Raw genomic sequence first — 19965 nt, 5'->3', positions numbered from 1 at the left:
AGCTTCCTTCTACAGCAGACATGGTTGGTGCCCTGTCTGTATTCCCTCTTGGCACTCATCATTCTGTGTATGTCAATGGTTTCTGACTTCAAGCACTAACAGTTCTCTGTCTGAGGGCTTTGATTTTCCTTAGAAGCCTATTCTGCAAATGTAAATAGTGAACCTAAAGTGTCAGGGAGCTAATGCCCATAAGAGAGGTTCCCAGACAATGGTGGATGTGAGTTGATGAATAAATGCCCCCCAATTCCCCTGTTTGAATGGGACAGCTATTAGTACCGTCTATACAGGGTCCCAGCTGGACTTGGCCTCAATTCCACAGTGGTATCCTGATCATTTTTACATGCTTTCTTGGCTTCCTTCCTGCTGCCACTTCCTTGACTTACTATCCTATTGCTGTACTCTGCCACATAAACTACTTGTATTCATATCTTTATCTCCCACTCTGCTTTTGGAGGAACTCACTTAGGACAGCTCTCCATTCCCACTCTAGTTCAACAATTTGTTTCCTTTCACCTGAACAGTTGCAATAATATCCTACCTTCCCTCTCTCAACTTCAACCTCTTTCTTTAGATCCTTCCTTCAAAGAAATATTTCTAAAACATAAATATGATCATGTCTCATTGTATGTAGGATAAAATATAAACTCCTTAGCATAACTTATAAGGCCCTCCATGATCTCATGCTCTTGCCTCTGTCTGCCTTTTCATCTTCACCTCCCACTTTTTCCCACCACCACCCCATGCTAAGCTCATGTGGAACAATTCACACTCCTTCAGATGCAACCTGCCATCCCGTCCTCCATGGATTAACACACACCTGGCATGTCCTCCACTCAGCCCAATGTGCAGTCAATGAGCCCACATTCATCCTCTATTTCTGCCTCAGTGAAGGGCGTTCCTTCAGCACATGATCACAGGAAGACCTCCACATGTGTCTATCCTTTATGCTAGTCACACTGCAGTGGTGTTATTTGCCACAATATCCATCTCCCCCGCCATGCTAAGAGTTGTTTGAGGGCAGCAGTAGTCTCCTGGATCAACGAGTCCCAAGGAATCCACACACAGCAGATGCTTTAGGAAAGTGTCTTGTGGTAATAAATGGCTGACTGCATGAATATACAATATCGAACAGCCATGAGAACTGGATTTCTGACATGGGTGTGACCATTTCCAAAGCCTGCTCTCTTCCCATTGCAGTGTTCTCTCTGAGAGAGAGAGCCACCCACCATGACTCCATTGCTTCAACAGGCAGGCTTTATTGTGCCAACACAATGGGCATGCAATCATCATACATTTTGATGCATGGCGCTTCCCCTTTCCATAGTCAGGAAGAGTGGATTCTGATCTGAAATTCCTTATTCCTAGCAGCTTATCGGACTTATTTCTTCTTTGCCTTGTATCAGGTCAACTACTATGTATGTAACAGAACCTCCTTCATTTTTTGGCTTCACAAAACCCTTACTCCTTCTTTCTCCCTAATCTAAGTCAGAAGAAAAGAGTATCTTGCAAGAGCAGAGCCAGGAAATAAGATCATTCTGAGAAAGGTATCAGAACAGAGCAACTCTCTGGAGAGGTTGGGAAGTGAGGAGTGAGGAAAGAGGTTGGGGGAATGGCTGGCATAATTGCTGCTGTAAGCAAGAATGAGGGAGGGAGGAATACAGGTGATTTTTCATGGATCTTGAGAATGGTGCATTTGTATCTTAGTCATTACCTCATTGACTTGCCGTGTGTTAACCTGAGCCTGATTTAAAACTACTATTGAAAGTGCATCATCAATGTGGAATTCAGATAATGCTTTCACTCTAAGCATTTAGAGAGACTCCTTCATCAGTTCTTCCCATCCTGAAGTTGGGGAAGGGGAGCAAAAAGAAAGTCAAGGCTTAGCTATTGTTTGCAGTGTAATGAGAATACCACTGGTGCTCCCTCAGGCTCCATCTTTGGGTAAAAACAATTTGTGGTTGGTTCCTGAGCAATTCCTCCATCAATCCAGAGACTCCCCAGTGTCTCAAGATCCCTGCTTCCATGGGGCACCTGAGGTGGCTGAAGCCCCTCTAGCAGGTGTTCCAGCTTCCCACTACCTTCCATAGGCACCTTCTGCCTGTAGCAAGCCCTGATGTTGTCATGAATGTATCTTTAGTTCTAGCACTGAGATTTACTTGATATTTGAGCAGGGACTACTGTTACATAATCAGAAGCCTACTTATCATAATTATTTAATCTCTCACTCCCATTACAATTATTTAAGGAGGTTACCTTCCATTGTTAGTATATAAAAACTTCAGACTTTTGTTCCAAGATGGCCAAATAGGAACAGCTCCAGTCTACAATTCCCAGTGTGAGTGACGCAGAAGACAGGTGATTTCTGCATTTCCAGCTGAGGTACTGGGTTCATCTCACTGGGACTTGTTGGACAGTGGGTGCAGCCCACAGAGTGTGAGCCAAAGCAGGGTGGGGCATCACCTCACCTGGGAAGCTCAAGCGGTTAGGGAATTCCCTTTCCTAGCCAAGGGAAGCCATGACAGATGGTACCTGGAAAATAAGGACACACCCACCCTAATACTGCGCTTTTCCAATCGTCTTAGCAAATGGCACACCAAGACATTATATCCCGCATCTGGCTTGGAGGATCCCACTCCCATGGACCCTTACTCACTGCTAGTACAGCAGTCTGAGATCGAACTCTGAGGCTGCAGCCAGGCTGGGGGAGGGGTGTCCGCCATTGCTGAGGCTTGACTAGGTGAACAACACGGCCAGGAAGCTCGAACTGGGTGGAGCCCACTGCAGCTCATGGAGGCCTGCCTGCCTCTGTAGACTCCACCTCTCGGGGCAGGGCATAGCTGAACAAAAGGCAGCAGAAACTTCTGCAGAGTTAAACGTCCCTGTCTGACAACTTTGAAGAGAGCAGTGGTTCTCCCAGCATGGAGTCTGAGATCTGAGAATGGATAGACTGCCTCCTCAAGTGGGTCACTGACCCCCAAGTAGCCTAACTGGGAAACACCTCCCAGTAGGGGCCGACTGACACCTCATACAGCCAGGTGCCCCTCTGAGATGAAGCTTCCAGAGGAAGGATCAGGCAGCAACATTTGCTTTTCTGCAATATTTGCTGTTCTGCAGCCTCTGCTAGTGATACCCAGGCAAACAGGGTCTAGAGTGGACCTCCAGCAAACTCCAACAGACCTGCAGCTGAGGGTCCTGACTGTTAGAAGAAAAACTAACAAACAGAAAGGAATAGCGTCACATCAGCAAAAAGGACATCCACACCAAAACCCCATCTGTAGGTGACCACCATCAAAGACTAAAGGTAGATAAAACCACAAACATGGGGAGAAACCAGAGCAGAAAAACTGAAAATTCTAAAAATCAGAGAGCCTTTTCTCCTCCAAAGGATCACAGCTCCTCACCAGCACTGGAACAAAGCTGGATGGAAAATGACTTTGACGAGCTGGCAGAGGTAAGCTTCAGAAAATCAGTAATAACAAATTTCTCCAAGTTAAAGGAGGATGTTCAAATACATTGCAAAGAAACTAAAAACCTTGAAAAAAAGATTAGACAAATGGCTGACTAGAATAAACAGCATGGAGAAGACCTTGAATGACCTGATGGAGCTGAAAACCACAGCACGAGAACTACATGATGCATGCACAAGCTTCAGTAGTCGATTCGATCAACTGGAAGAAAGGGTATCAGTGATTGAAGATCAAATGAATGAAATGAAGCAAGAAGTTTAGAGAAAAAAGAGTAAAAAGAAATGAACAAATCCTCCAAGAAATATGGGACTATATGAAAAGACCAAATCTACGTTTGATTGGTGTACCTGAAAGTGACAGGGAGAATGGAACCAAGTTGGGAAACACTCTTCAGGATGTTATCCAGGAGAACTTCGCCAACATAGCAGGCGAACATATAAATTCAGGAAATACAGAGAACACCACAAAGCTACTCCTTGAGAAGAGCAACCCGAAGACACATAATTGTCAGATTCACCAAGGTTGAAATGAAGGAAAAAATGTTAAGGGCAGCCAGAGAGAAAGGTCAGGTTACCCACAAAGGGAAACCCATCAGACTAACAGTGGATCTCTCAGCAGAAACTCTACAAGCCAGAAGAGAATGGGGGCCAATATTCAACATTCTCAAAGAAAAGAAATTTCAACCTGGAATTTCATATCCAGCCAAACTAAGCTTCATAAGTGAAGAAGAAATAAAATCCTTTACCAACAAGCAAATGCTGAGAGATTTTGTCACCACCAGGCCTGCCCTACAAGAGCTCCTGAAGGAACCACTAAACATGGAAAGAAACAAATGGTACCAGCCGCTGCAAAAACATGCCAAATTGTAAACACCATTGATGCTAGGAAGAAACAGCATCAACTAATGGGCAAAATAACCAGCTAACATCATAATGACCAGATCAGACTCGCGCACAACATACTAACCTTAAATGTGAATGGGCTAAATGCTCCAATTAAAAGATATAGACTGGCAAATTGGATAAAGAGTCAAGACCCATCAGTGCTGTATTCAGGAAACCCATCTCATGTGCAGAGACATACATAGGCTCAGAATAAAGGGATGGAGGAAGATCTACCAAGCAAATGAAAAAAAAAAAAAAAAAAAAGCAGGGGTTGCAATCCTAGTCTCTGATAAAACAGACTTTAAACCAACAAAGATCAAAAGAGACAAAGAATGCCATTGCATGATGGTAAAGGGATCAATTCAACAAGAAGAGCTAACTATCCTAAATACAGGAGCACCCAGATTCATAAAGCAAGTCCTTAGAGACCTACAAAGAGACTTAGACTCCCACACAATAATAATAGGAGACTTTAACACCCCACTGTCAATATTAGACAGACCAATGAGACAGAAAGTTAAGAAGGATATCCAGGACTTGAACACAGCTCTGCACCAAGCAGACCTAATAGACATCTACAGAACTCTCCACCCCAGATCAACAGAATATACATTTTTCTCAGCAACACATCACGCTTATTCCAAAATTGACCATATAGTTGGAAGTAAAGCACTCCTCAGCAAATGTAAAATACCAGAAATTATAACAAACTGTCTCTGAGACCACAGTGCAATCAATCTAGAACTCAGGATTAAGAAACTCACTCAAAATTGCACAACTACATGGAAACTTAACAACCTGTTCCTGAATGACTACTGGGTAAATAATGAAATGAAGGCAGAAACAAAGATGTTCTTTGAAACCAATGAGAACAAAGACACAACATACCAGAATCTCTGGGACACATTTAAAGCAGTGTGTACAGGGAAATTTATAGCACTAAATGCCCACAAGAGGAAGCAGGAAAGATCTAATATCAACACCCTAACATCACAATTAAAAGAACTGGAGAAGCAAGAGCAAACACATTTAACATCTAGCAGAAGGTAAGAAATAACTAAGATCAGAGCAGAACTGAAGGAGACAGACACACAAAAAACCCTTCAAAAAAATTAATGAATCCAGGAGCTGTTTTTTTGAAAAGATCAACAAAATATGTAGACCACTAGCAAGACTAATAAAGAAGACAAGAGAGAAGAATCAAATAGATGCAATAAAGGGGATATCACCACTGATCCCAGAGAAATACAAACTACCATCACAGAATACTATAAACACCTCTTTGCAAATAAACTAGAAAATCTAGAGGAAATGGATAAATTCCTGCTCAACCCTACATAATAGTCAGGTAATAGATGTTAAGTGATAACTTTAAAAGTCTTGATTCTGAAGTCAAAATGTCTACACCAAGATTTAATCTACACACTAGACTTTATTCAATGTCAGGTCTCCCCTCGCTCATCTTGAGAGCTGCAGCCCTAAGGAAGGTGGTAGGTTCTTCTTTCTCCTACTGACGCTTCCCTCCCCACTGCCCCTGTGCCTGCCAAGTGTTTTCTGATCAGGTCAGAGAATGGCATAGAAAGAGAAAATGAAAGGCTTCATAGACAAATACTGATCAGGGCTGACTTTGCACCCTGTGCCTGGCATATAAATAAGGCTCACTCCTTCTCTTGTAGGTACTTCCTTTGTTCTCTGGTGTTTCTATCACCAAAGACCATTTGTGTTGTTGCCTTGAGCCTGAATGGTGTACCCTATTCCAAGTGGTAAATCCTAGGAATCTCATGATAAGCCTCAGCTCCTTACTGTTGAGTTTCTTCACTGTCTTATGGGTGTCACCCAAAATGGCCACATGCCTGACCTTGCTCTCTCTCTATTTCTGTGTATCTCTTTATCTCTTTAGGAAATGAACCATGCTCCATGGGAAACAAACAAGCACCCCTTGACCCAACAAGTGTTGGGATCACAAGCGGGATCCATCACGGCAGTCTACAACCTGTCACCATCATCAACTTTCTCATCATTAAGCACAACTCCTCCATGTCTCTCAAATGTAGGGGACATGTTTCAAGCTCTCCAGCCACCCCATGGAAGCCTCTCACTGGGCTCATGATGAATGGGGTAACACCCATCCCTACCCCTCACACCCTCTGGCAGGAGATACTTATGGCACTGCACTAGCTCTTCCCAAAGAAAACTTTTTTCAAATACTCCCTTCTTCTCTGTTCTCCATTTTTGCTTTATTTGAAGCCAATGAGAGGAGTTAAAAATCAGCAACCACTTTACAAAATATCTCTTTGTAAATTTTTCAAGTGGGGATCTACCTGACATTCACTTTGGCATCTAATTTCTCTTGTGTTCACACCCAGGTCAAAACTGTGGTAGGAAGAGACCTCTTTTAACATCTGTATCCTGCTGTTGAGATTTTGAAGGACTCACTCCCCTCTAGTATCTGGGCTACTTTCTAATATTATCTCTCTTTACAAATTAGAAAATGAAGGCTCAGAGAGGTTAAGAAACTGTTCAACATTCATTAGATTGAAGAGCTATAATTTGATACCCAAGACTTCTGGATTCTAATCTAGGTGCTCTAAACCTCTTAGCTCTGATGGCCCCTGGGCACCAAGTACTGCCTTTTGACTTGGAGAAAAGCTCAGTAGCATAAACTTTCCCCACTATTCTCAGGGCAAGCTGCGTCCCACATGCCCATCAGGCACTGACTGCCTGCTTTTCTCTTTGCTAGCAGGTATCAACCATAGTGTCCTATGGCTGACTCAATCCAAAAGTCTTCAATACTTTGCTACTAAAAGGGTGGTCCAAAGGCCAGCAGGAGCACCTGAGAACTTCTTAGGAATGTGTTATGTCAGTGCCTCCCCACCAATATGCCCTAAGGGAAACTGCATTTCAGTAAGGACATGAAGATTAAAGAAGCACCGTTCTACACCATTGCTCCTAGGAGGCCTAAAGAATCTTCTTGCACATCTATCCCCTGGTGTCTTCCCAGGTGTCCTTGAAAGGAGCTGCAGATTAGTTATTCCTTGGAATCCTCGCCACGTCTATTACTTTGTCATTCAGAATATCATAATATTATAATATACCACTTTGTTAATCTAACTTCTTGTTTATACCCTTACATAGCCTGTCATCTTGAAGTAATATCCTCTGCTCTTTATCCTGAAGACTACAAACCTAATCTCTAAATTAAAAATAAATTTCCAACTAGCTGATTCGTAATGTACCCCAGCAGAGTAGAGAACCATTAAGAAAGAAGTCTGACCTAGCTAAGGCTAGAAAATAAGTGGTTCACCCTTTATCACTGCCTGCCCCCACCTTGCATACTCACACCAGTGCATGCCCACACACACTTCCTGAAACCACACACTCATTTATTATATGAGTCAATAAGTATTTGGTAAGCAGCTACTGAATGCCAGACCCTGTGATGGGAGTGATAAATTCAGTGATGAATCCCACATAGATTCTATAGGAAGTTAATATCCTACTTGGGAGAAAAGACACATATGCAAAGGTTGATCATTTAAGGTAGAGTATGAGACCTGCTGTATACATCCTCTTACAATAGACTATGCTTTGATAACACAACCACAAGTTCTCAGTGACTTTCAACAATTCTTCTGCAGTAATAGTCCATCATGGGTGAGTTCCCCGTTGCCATCATTTCTGGACTCAGAGAGAAGAAACAGCCCTTTCTGAGACACTTCGTCCTCAAGGCAGCAGCACCGCATGGAGCGGCACAGAAAGCTCTTGCACACAAGTGACCCACATCACTTCTTCTCACATTCCATTTCACAGCCACAGGAGGTCACTGGCCATGTCTGATATCAGTGGGGCACCAGAGAGGGGCTACCAGGATTGGCACGTGGGGAGAGCAGCAAATATTTGGAAATATAATGCAATCCATCACACCTCATGACAGAGGTATAGGTGAAGTGCTTTGGGGATTTGGAAACGTGAAGAATACCTCTAGCTGAAAAAAAGGAGACTTTCTGAAGGAGGTGATGCCAACCTGGGCTTTGAAATGTTGGCAGTGGCAGTGGGGATGAGAAGTGTGGAAGAAGGAGGACTGGGAAAGCCTGCAGCCATGGAAGCAATGTCCTGGGAAATATTCTGCATGGAAGAGGAAACTCACAGAAATAAAGTTGAAATATAATTATAGAGGGCCTGAAGTTCTACCTAAAATGTCAAAACTTCACTGTAGAAGCAATGAGTGAGGAGCTAGGGCCGACAGTGACACGACAAGTGACATGGAGAAAGTCATGCTACAGATAGATTCATTAGGTCTGAAAACAGTGCTTGCAAAATAGCACTTGAGTTTAAGACCCCTAGTTTCTCTCTCTCTCTCTGTGTGTGTGTGTGTGTGTGTGTGTGTGTGTGTGTGTGTGTGCGTGTCTGTCTGTCTCTCTCTCTCTCTCTCTCTCTCCTGATCATTTTCTAAGACTAGCCCAAATATCTCCTCATTTGTCTAGCCCTGTCATGAAAAATTAACTGATTAATTGATCATTTTTCTTCATATCCACAGTCCTTTTACATATTATCCTAAATTTGTGTGTGTTTGTCTGTGTGTGTGTGTGCATATGAATGTTTGTCCTTTAAAGAAAAAAGAGTTTTCAAACATCAAAGTCTTGCTTTCTACAATTTTGAATTTTCCATTACAGCTCAGAGCTACACACAGCTTTGTTTGTTGAAAAAACAGTTTGGATGAAGAAAGACAGAGACTCCATTTGAAGATTATTGCAACAGTCTATCAATAGAGTGACATTTGGAATGGAAAAGCCCAACAAAATATACTGATTAATATTTATATATTTATGTATGAATACCTCTTTTACTTTCAGTAAATTCTGAAGAGGTTTTTTAATTTATTTTTTTTCTTTTTTTGTCATTGAAACAATTTTTAATAGTACAAATGCATGGCATTGAGGTTTGGAACCTAATACAGGTCTGACAGTCAAGTCCTTTTTTTCTGGAAGAAGGCTTCAAGTCCCAATCAATTGCCAGTAACAACGTTTTTACGAATCAATGTAATAATAAGAAGTTTTAATTTCCTTCATATTTTTGTTTTCAGCATTGTAGTCTTAAAGAGTAGATTATAATTTAGTTCAATTCCCCAGAAGGCAAATGGTTTTTCTTTTGCAGTATGAAAGAATCCACAAAAACACCTTGAAGATGTTTATTTTATATTTTGATACACTACCCTTTGCATTCCAAAGTTAACACTACAAATGAAGCCAAATATGTCACACTTACCTAAGTCCAAACATCCATGCTTAGTCCAACATTAACTGAAAAATCCTGTGGAGGTGAAATGCACTCCAGTGAATAGAAACCACTTCTCACAGCATGTCTTATGCACATGCACTGTAGGATGGGGTCAGTGGGGAAGTTCAGATAGGGAAGTCCCAAATCCTAAAACCCATTTTAATATCCACAAGGTGAATTAACCATAACCATTTTCCTGCCTGAAATTCCCAGTTGCCATGAATTGCTCACTAATGATATTTCTCCAGGGTCTTCTGGATTTTGCAGTTCTCTGCTTCATTAGGACCAGGAACTTGTTTGAGCCCAGAGAGAGCCTGTGTGGTGACATTCAAGAGGAGAAGATAAGCCTGGGCCCTTGGAAAGGATGCTGGAGGTGACCTCACTTTTCAACATTCTTTCTCTAAAGAAAATACCAGGGATGGTGTAGATTACAGAAATCCAGATGCTATATTTAGGCTGGAATGAGGGTTACTAAGGGAATTTCTGTCTAACTGGTATGGTGCAGAGGATGGGCTATATAGTCATTGACAAACTCTGGGACCTTCCTGTGAGCAGGTGCATTTGTATGCAGGGATTACTGTAACACATCATCACAAAATTTAGGCATAGCCTAAAACAACAGTTCTGAAGCCTAGAAGTCTGACGTCCAGGAGTGAGCAGGGCCATGCTCTCTCTGGAACTTCTAGGAGAGAATCCTTCCTTGCCTCTCCTGGTAGTTGCCAGCAATCCTTGGCACTTCGTAGCTTGTAGCAGCACAAATCCAAATATCTGTCTTTGTCTTCCCATAGCTGTCTTCCCCCTGTCCCTTCTGTATTTCTATTCTCTCTTCTTAGGAAGACAAGAACCATATTGAATTTAGGGCCCAAGTAAATCGAACACGACCTCATCTTAACTTGATGACTTCTGCAAAGACCCTATTTCCAAATAAGATCACGTTTACAAGTTGCTGGTGGACATGAATTTGGGGAGATGCGATTCAACCCAGGGCAGTGGGTGTTCGAAGGAAGAACTGAAGAACATGGAGTGAATGTTTTTATCCAATGAAGCTGAGAGCCAGCCTCATAAAAGGCTGGCACATAACGGGCTGTAGATCTGAATTTGTGTGGTTATGTGAGAAGGAAAAAGAAAAGTAAGAACTGAATGCTTATTCTCAACCACTGTCCTCAAATTTATTGCTAGGCTATTTGTGTACAAGTGAATTTTTGTCCTATCTCATTCAAATGGACCTGAAGTCACAAAAGGTAGAAAGATTTTAATATTCCTCAAGGAAATCAAGATTCATGAAGTGCATACTGGGTGCCTGGCACAGTTCTAGATGCCGTGCACAAGTTACCTCATTAAACTTCCTTATCACAAGTAGCTGGTATTTTCCCAATAATACAGGTAAGGAAACTAAGCCTGAGAAAATGACTTCCTTTTTCCATGGTTAGTTGTACACATATTTAACTATTCTTCATATTCAAATAGAAGTACATATAAAGCACTAATGAGATTTATTCATACCGTTTAATGCAAAGCATTATCTAGAGTCACACTTTCTGTGGGTGATGGTTCCTGTTATTGTGATTTAGTTCACACATTAGTTAGGGCAGAAATTCTCTTCCACTTCTTCATGACCTCCATGAAATCTCAGTACACAAAGAGTACACAGACAGCATCAATGGTGAAATAGCCCATTGGCTTTTATCAATCCTCAAATCAGAATTCACACTTTAATTCCAAGGAAACTGGAGAAAACCATTGGAAATTATAAAGTCCAATTCTAGCCTGAAATCTGCCACATAACAATCATGCCATTTGGGAAACTCAATTCTCTAGACCCCTCATCTGTTAAACGAGGGTGCAGTGCTGATGTCTCTCTAAAGACCCCTTCACTTGATTGTTTTATGATAGTAAGCAGTTTCAAACCGCATTATCTTTTTTTAAAGCTCCTATGCAAAAAGCCATAATTGGCAAGAAATACATTTTAATTCACTTTAAATTCAAATTCTTATTTGACCACAACCTGATTTCTTTCAGACCTGTGTTAATTTGTGGGAAACTGTGGCACCGTATTGAGAATAGATGAGATACTATATTGCCCAATGCCCTCTACCAATTGCACACTTCTTTGCTGTCGATGCTTCTGTTTCTCAAATACTGTCTTTCTCGATGTTAAAAAATGTGAGCCTGTGTATACCTGAGAAGAAGGTGCTTGCTGAAGTGTACTGTCTGCTCCTTGTGGGTAACGTTATTCCCTCGGGCTGGCTGGGAGACCTCCTCCCCATGGAGGAAAACCTTGGACCCACGTGTTTGGCAGATGATTAAAGCAAGCTCTGTTTAGAGGTTTTTCTTTTGACTCAGTAAAATCAGAGAAAAGAGAAAGAACACACTAGTGACTTTCCTGTCTACAAGGACTTTTCAACTTTAAGAATGTGGACATGACGACTCCTGAAAACGAGCACTTTGGATTCATATTGGTGAGCTGGCCAATAAATAGCGTGGCTGGAGGATCTGCCTTTAACAAGGCTGCATTTTATTTGCAGTTCTTGGATAGATCTGCTTCTTAGAAGTAGGATAAGATTTTTACAAGGTCTGGGTTGCAAAGAGTAAGTTTTACCTTGCCTTCAGCATCATTTGGCTACCTAGAAATTCCAGCAGAAATTTACCAGATTTAAAACGCATGGATGTAAATAGTTCAAATAGACTGACTTTCCATCCACAATTTTTGAAAATATCCCGTTAATTTTTTTAAAAGGTAAATTTATGACTTTATACATTAGGTAACAATTATGTTAGTTTCGCAGACAGGTATTTGGGGAAATGTATTGACCAATTACTTTTAAAGTGTGTTTTTGTTTAGAAATTAAATTATTTAAAAGAAGCCAGCCTGGGCCACATAATGAGACCCAATCTCTACCTAAAAAAAAATTAAAAAATAAAAAAATAAAAATAAAAACAGGCAAGGTGGCATGTGCCTGTAGTCCTAGCTACTAGGGAGGCTGAACTGGGAGTTGGGTGGATCGTCTGAGCCCAGGAATCCAAAGCTGCAGTGAGCTATGATCCCACCACTGCAGTCCATGCTAGGTGACAGAGTGAGACCCTGTCTGTAAATAAACAAATACATATTTAAAAGACAGAAATCAGCTTATCTGTTTTGAGCCAGGTTTCTCAGGTGTCGGGATGTGCTTGTCTCACGCACACACACACACACACATGCACACACAGATCCAACAATTATAAGCATTCAGGTTGGAATATTTGGATTCATACTGTGGTACACAAAGGCCCATCTTTCATGACCAGAGTGAGTCAGTTACAGAAACTGATAACTTAAAAAACCCTGGTGTCTCAGAAGACACCATGAACACCATGAACAATTATGTAAGAGTAAGTTTTTAATGTAAAATCTGTAAGTAACAATAATATGGTCAACTCTCTACAGACGAATAACCAGTTATAGGAATTAAGGTAATTTTTAAAACTAAAGAAAATAGGGTGGCCACAAACTCCTTCTTGAAGAGAAGAAGAATATAGAGAGCAGGCCAGGAGCTAGGTAGTAAGGAAAGTGTTGGGAGGGTGGTCAGTTGGTGAATTATTAGTGTGCACTGGTTAGTATTGTTAGACATTGTCTGAGTGCCTACCCAGCCTCCTTGACACTGTCCCCTTGGCCATCTGTCTTAAGAAGCTGGATTTTCCATTTTTCCTTGAATTCTAAGGAAGGCTCTTGTATCCTTCCAAAAAAAGTATTTAAAAAATAACTCACTGAAGCTGGTTTTCAATACCTGCAATGAAAAGAAATCCACTCATCCTGAATGAGGTGCAGGAAGGGTTAGGGCTGCTATAGTACTGTCTAGTGCCTCCTGAGTGGGAGCACCCCTCAGCCACTGTGACAGGCAGCTCACTCATCGTGTTGGCCCTTGCCTTCCAGTAGGAGAAAGTCACTCTGTGGAAAGCTGATTACTCCCAGAGAGGATTTGTCAGTTGTGACACCTGTTTCCTGAAAAATAAGCTTTTTCCTCAGTCAACACAGTCAGAGGGAAGATAAGCGTTCCTCTTTCCTAAGCATCTGCACTAGTGCAAACTTAATGCCACCAAATGTAAAAGGTCTTCTTCACTCAGTGCACTAAGTTCTCATTTCGGTAACCACATTATACACATAATGGGCGGTTAAAATCAGTGCCACTTGGAACTCATTTGGAATTTATGGCTTCCCCCAACTCCTGTTTTCTGGATTCAGATTCAATTTATGGCTTGGAACGTAGTGTTTCCTACAGGAAAAACTTTGAAATGTGCAAGAGAAAAAAGGGCTCTTGGAGAATATTAAATATCTCTTACAAAACACCATGCTGATGAGTAAATGAGAGTGTAAATGAATCCAGATAAAAAGTATTGTGTTTCCATTGAAATACTCAGGGGCTTAAGAGTTAAGGGAAAAAGTTTTGTGGGGAAATGTGTTTTAGGTTATGCCAAATGTAAAACGTGTGCAAAAGGGTTTGAGATGTTTTTCCTAGATTAAGATGTCGCCAGATTACCTCTTCTCAATAATTAGAAAATTAGACAAGTACAATTTATGTGTAAATTCAATGCAATTCATGAGCATGAATAATGATCTCAAACTACCATTAAGTACAGAATCATTGCAGAATTGCCCTGGAGTAAATTCCGGACTCAAAAGAGGTTGTGAATTAGGCCATGAAGAAAGAGATGCAGGCGTTGACTTGCGGATTTTGATTTAGTTTTTAATGTGGCTGTTAAATTATTTTGAATTTAGTCATTTTAAGAATGTGGATGGGAGAATAAAACTAAATAATGATTTTAAGTGGGCATCCAGGACAAATTTTTATCCTTTATAACTCTAGAAGGGGACAAAAGCAATTGGATTTTGTTATAGTGCAAAACAATTTGGATGATGTTGAGTCACATGTGTGGATCTACAACTGATTGTGCCTCATCTGTTGACACTATCCAATACAATAAATTCTTTGGTGTCTTGTTTTCCTTTTATTTTTATTTTATTTATTTATTTTGAGATGGATTCTCCCTCTGTCACCCAGGCTGGAGTGCACTGGCACGATCTCGGCTCACTGCAACCTCTGCTTCCCGAGTTCAAGTGATTCTCCTGCCTCAGCCTCCCGAGTAGCTGGGACTACAGGGGTGCACCACCATACACTGCTAATTTTTTCGTGTGTTTTTAGTAGAGACTGGGGGTTCACCATGTTGGTCAGGCTGGTCTCAAACTCCTGACTTCAAATGATCCGCCCACCTTGGCCTCCCAAAGTGCTGGAATTACAGGTGGGAGCCACTGCACTCGGCCTGGTTTTCCTTTTATATCATTATAGTGGGCACTTTTGCCCAGTGTCCATAAGAAAGTAACACCATGAGTAATTGCCACTTTCTCCCCAACTAACCACTGTAGAAATTTTCTCTGTAGCAGACACTGCACTATTTGTTTGGAGATACACAGATGGGTAGCCCCAGCTTCTGTTCTCCTGAAGCTGATGATTTCAGAGAATCGAGAAGACACACAATAATCAAATTCAATATATGACTGTTCTGAGAGTTCCGTAATTTAAAAAAAAAAAAAAAAAGCACCACGGGAGTCCAGAAAAGGATATGAAAGTGAATTTGTCTATTCTATGTCTTTGATAAAGCTTCTTTAAGAACTTTCATCTGCACATATATTGTCCTCATTTTTTGAACTCTTTATTTTGCTACCATTTAAATAACATTGCCAATTGCGCAGTCATTCTCCCTTTGTAAGTCTTTTGCATCTATACATTCTGGTCCCTATCAAAGCTCCTTGGCTATAATATACATTTCAAGTATTATGCTTCTTTGAATCCTCTTCTGTTGTTTGCAAACTGTAACACAATGTAATAACTGTCTTAGTCTGTTTTCTGCTGCTATAACAGAATACCACAGACTGGGTAATTTGTAAAGAAAAGAAATGCATTTCTCATGGTTCCGGAGGCTGGAACATCCAAGAGAATGGCACTAGCAACTGGCAAGGGTCACACCATGGTGGAAGGGTGAAAGGCAGAAGCCAGCATGCAAGACAGAGAGAGAGAATCAGGCTGAACTCACTTTTATAACAAATCTGGTCTCATGATAATGAACCCACTCCTGAAATAATGGCATTAATCCATTTATGAGGGCGGATCCTTCGTGACTTCAACACCTCTTAAAAAATTCCACATCAATTAAATCTCAACATGAGTTTTGGAGACAACAAACACTCAAACCATAGCATTCCACCCTTGGCCTTCCAAAACTCATGTTCTTCCCACATACAAGATACATTCATTCCATCCCAATAGCCTCCAAAATCTTAACTTCTTTCATCACTAACTCAAAAGTTCAAAGTCCAGTTTCCTCTAAATCCAATATGGGTGAGACTGAAGACATGATTAACCCTAAGGCAAATTTCCTCCAGTTGTGAGCCTATGAAATCAAAACAAGTTATATGCTTCCAAAATAAAATGGTGGTATAGGCACAGAATAGACATCCCCATTCCAAAAATAAAAGAAATAGTCGAGAAAAAAGGAGTAAATGATCCCAAGGAAGTCCAAAACCCAACAGAGAAAACAATATTAAGTCTTAAGGCTGGAGAATAATCTTCACTGACTGCATCAGTGCACTTCCAAATCATGAATACACTGGGCCCCCAAGGTCTTCGGCAGCCCTGTTCCCATGGCTTTGCTGGGCTCAGCTCACACTTCAGCTTTCTAGAATTGGAGTCTTGTGCCTTTATCTCTCCCATGGTGGCATTGCATGCTAGCAGCTCTACAGTTCTGTGGCCTCAGGGGTGGTGCCGCATCTATGGCTCCACTAGGCACTGCCCTAGTGCAAACTCTCTGTGATGGCTTTACTCTGTGCCTGTGGAAAGTTTTGGCCTAGATACCTAAGCTATTTGCAACATTCTTTGAAATCTAGCTAGAGAAACCCATGCCCCCACAGCTCTTGTATTCTGTGTCCCTACAGAAGTAGCACCACATGGGTGCCACCAAGGCTTACCACTTGCCTTTTCTGGAATGACAGAGATGCAGGATTTTTTTGGTGCTACTTCACCAGCTGAAGACCTCTGCAGCTAGTGACACCCTGCCCAGGGCCTCACTAGGCTCCAGGCTTGCTATAGGAGGTAGCCTGCCCACTGGGCCCAGCAGGCTGCTCTTGGCTTGTGCTTCGGCCTGAATTTGCATGATCTGATGAGGCCAGGCATGGGCCAGGGATGTGGCTGAGCCGGGCATGCCATGACCTGCTTCTGCCTTGGGTGCTGGCATCTGGATGAAGGGAATGTGGTGGCGCCCAAAAACTTCACAGACATCAGTGATCCCAGAGCCCCACAGGGAGTATTATTCCCCCCATCCACAGCTCAGTGGATAAGGGCATGTTAACAGCTCTTTCAGTCCCATCACTCCACTCAGACCAACAGCTCCTGGGTGTGCCCAGCCCCACTGCTACTTCCTGTCACTTGGAGTGGCCACCTGGTGGAGGACAGAGGGCTACAGTGTTACAGTCTTTCTCACACCCACGTTCAGAGGGTCCCGAGTTCTTGTCCCACATCCAAGAAGAATGAGGTTATGCTGACAACCAGAGGGCAAGCAGGGTGGATAGTTTTATTGAGTGACAGCTCTCTGTGGAGAGGAAACCCAAAGACAGCAGCACCTTTCCTGGAGTTGGGTAGTCCCCCCAACCTGAAGGCAAGTAGCCCCCAAGTATGGCTGAGTACTAGGCTTTTATGGGCTCAGAATGGGGGAGTGTGTGCTGATTGGTTTGTGAGTATAGAAAAAGGGCTAAAACAAAGGCACTCCTCAAAGATGGACATGACAGTGCAAAAAAACAATTAGGGAAGGGTAGTTATATGTAACACAGGTGAAGGGTGGGGATTAATTAGAGGAAAACATGCCAAATAGGAAGAGACGTTCTCAATCCAGTCTGTGGATTTATCCAAGACTCATAGCTTGGTTTTCAGGCTTTAAACTGTCTTCAGCTCGAAGGTTGGGTTTCACAAGGGACCCGCCCCTATCTGCCTAGGCATTTGACTGCTTCCTGCCACTATCTGGGGCAGCCAAGGAGCACTACATTGGGATACAGAAAGCAGAGACTTGAAGCACTTCTGGGCAATAAATGCCTGGAGGGCACCCAGAACCTGTCTCCCAAAACCTCTGCCCTCTTAGAGCTCTGAGCCTGGGATGGGAGGGGCAGCCTCAAAGAATCCTGAAATACCTTCAGAGTCTTTCTCCAATGGTCATGATGAATAGCATCCAGCTTCCTTCTGTTCTTGGAAATCTCTTTTGTGAATGATTGTGTGGTCACACCATTGAACGCTTTTTTGTTCTTTACATGGCCAGGCTGCAAATTTTTCAAATTTTTATTTTCTACTTCCCCTTCAACTATAAATTATGTCTCTACATTATTCATTTCCTCTAGCATCTTATTATAAGTGGTTAAAAGTAGCCACGCAGCAGCCTAAAGGCTTTGCTGGTTAGACAGTTCTTCTATCACATATCCTAGTTTGCCACTCTTAAACTTCACCTTCCATAAAGTCCTTAGACGTGGATATTGTTCATCCAATATCTTTGCTGTTTTATAATAGAGATTGTCTTGGCTCTAGTTTCCAATACCTTCTTCTTTAGTTACACCTGAGACTTCTTCAGAATCACCTTTACTATTCATATTTTTATCAACATTTTGGTCACAACCCTTAAGTAATCTCTAAGAAAATTCTGACTTCCCCTAGCATTCACTTCTTCAGACCCTCACCAGAATTGTCTTTAACTTTCCACTTACAACAATACAAGCTTTTTCTAGCCAGCTCCTACAGACTCTTTTAGCCTCTACCTATCACCCAATTCCAAACCTGCTTCCACATTTTCAGGTATTTGTTATAACAATAACCCCACTTAATGGTACCAATTTTATACCTTAGTTAATTTTGCTGCTATAACAGAATACCACACATTGAGTAATTCATAAAGAAATTTATTTCTTATGGTTCTGGAGTCTGGAAAGTCCAATAGCATGGCACCAGCACCTAGTGAGGGTCATTTCGTGGCAGAAGGGTGAAAGGCAGAAGCCAGCACTCAAGACAGAGAGAGGAAATAGGGCCAAACTCACTTTTATAACAAACTCAGTTTTATAATAACTAACCCACTTCTCTGATAATGTCATTAATCCATTCATGAGGAAAAAGCCCTTATGACCTAGTCACTTCTTAAAAACCCCATATCAATTAAATCTCAATGTAAGTTTTAGAGGAGATAAACATTCAAATCACAGCAAATTGTTTGTTAATGTTTTGTTGTTGCTGTTTTGTTTTTTGTCTTTGAGATGGTGTCTCTCTGTCACTAAGGCTGGAGTGCAGTGGCATGATCTTGGCTCACTGCAACCTCCACCTCCCGGGTTCAAGCGATTCTCCTGCCTCAGCCTCCCGAGTATCTGGGATTACAGTTGTGCATCACCACATCTGACTAGTTTTTTGTATTTTTAATAGAGACAGAGTTTCACCATGTTAGCCAGGATGGTCTTGATCTCCTGACCTCATGATCTGCCTGCCTCGGCCTCCCAAAGTGTGTTTGTTAATTTTTTTAATGAAGCAAAGTGCTATTGTGAAACATATTCATTAAGCTTTGTAAATTATGGTATTAAGTCAAATATGTAATTTTCAATGTAATAATTCATATTTCAAGAAGACTATTGGGCAAAATTCTCTCAGGAAAAGATGGAAAAATTTTACCACTGTGAGAATTTTCATGGGAATCTAAACAGAATTGTGTATGCTTTTATTTGGTTGGTAAGAATAATCCCACCTCAAATGTTCAGCAAGGCAGGGTGGTTCTGCCTAAATATCCTGGACACTTCTGAAAGTACAACCCTTAAATGAAAATCATACCCTTCACATTTTCATTATGACAAACATCAGCTCTGACCATAATTTGCTTGCAGTGTTTCCAAGCAAAATACAATTTTATGAGAGAATTGCAATGAAAAGAGGAGGTTCTTGCTGAGGATCCTGTGAAACACAAACTTCTCTGTTAGATCATTTTTCTTTGAGTTCTTACTCTAAACATAATCTAGTCACTTAGTCAGAGGGGTGGGTAAAGTCAAAATCAGACCAATTTTAGTCTAATACCATCAGCAAAAAGAAAGAGGTGCTGGGATCATGTGGGTGGGCTTTCAAATTGCCTTTTCAAATGGTTTCCCTGACAAATGGCTGGAATCCAAGCGAATACACATAAAGGAGGTATCAAAATAGCAGTTCCAAAAGCTCCCAAATAGGAACTATTTATGGGCCATTCTGAAATGCTGTAGCTGACACCAATTACAATGAGACCATGCTTTTGAGAGTTGGCAT

This window comes from Macaca mulatta, chromosome 3, assembly GCF_049350105.2.
Source record: "Macaca mulatta isolate MMU2019108-1 chromosome 3, T2T-MMU8v2.0, whole genome shotgun sequence".
Taxonomy (NCBI): domain Eukaryota; kingdom Metazoa; phylum Chordata; class Mammalia; order Primates; family Cercopithecidae; genus Macaca; species Macaca mulatta.
This window is presented reverse-complemented; position numbering follows the sequence as displayed.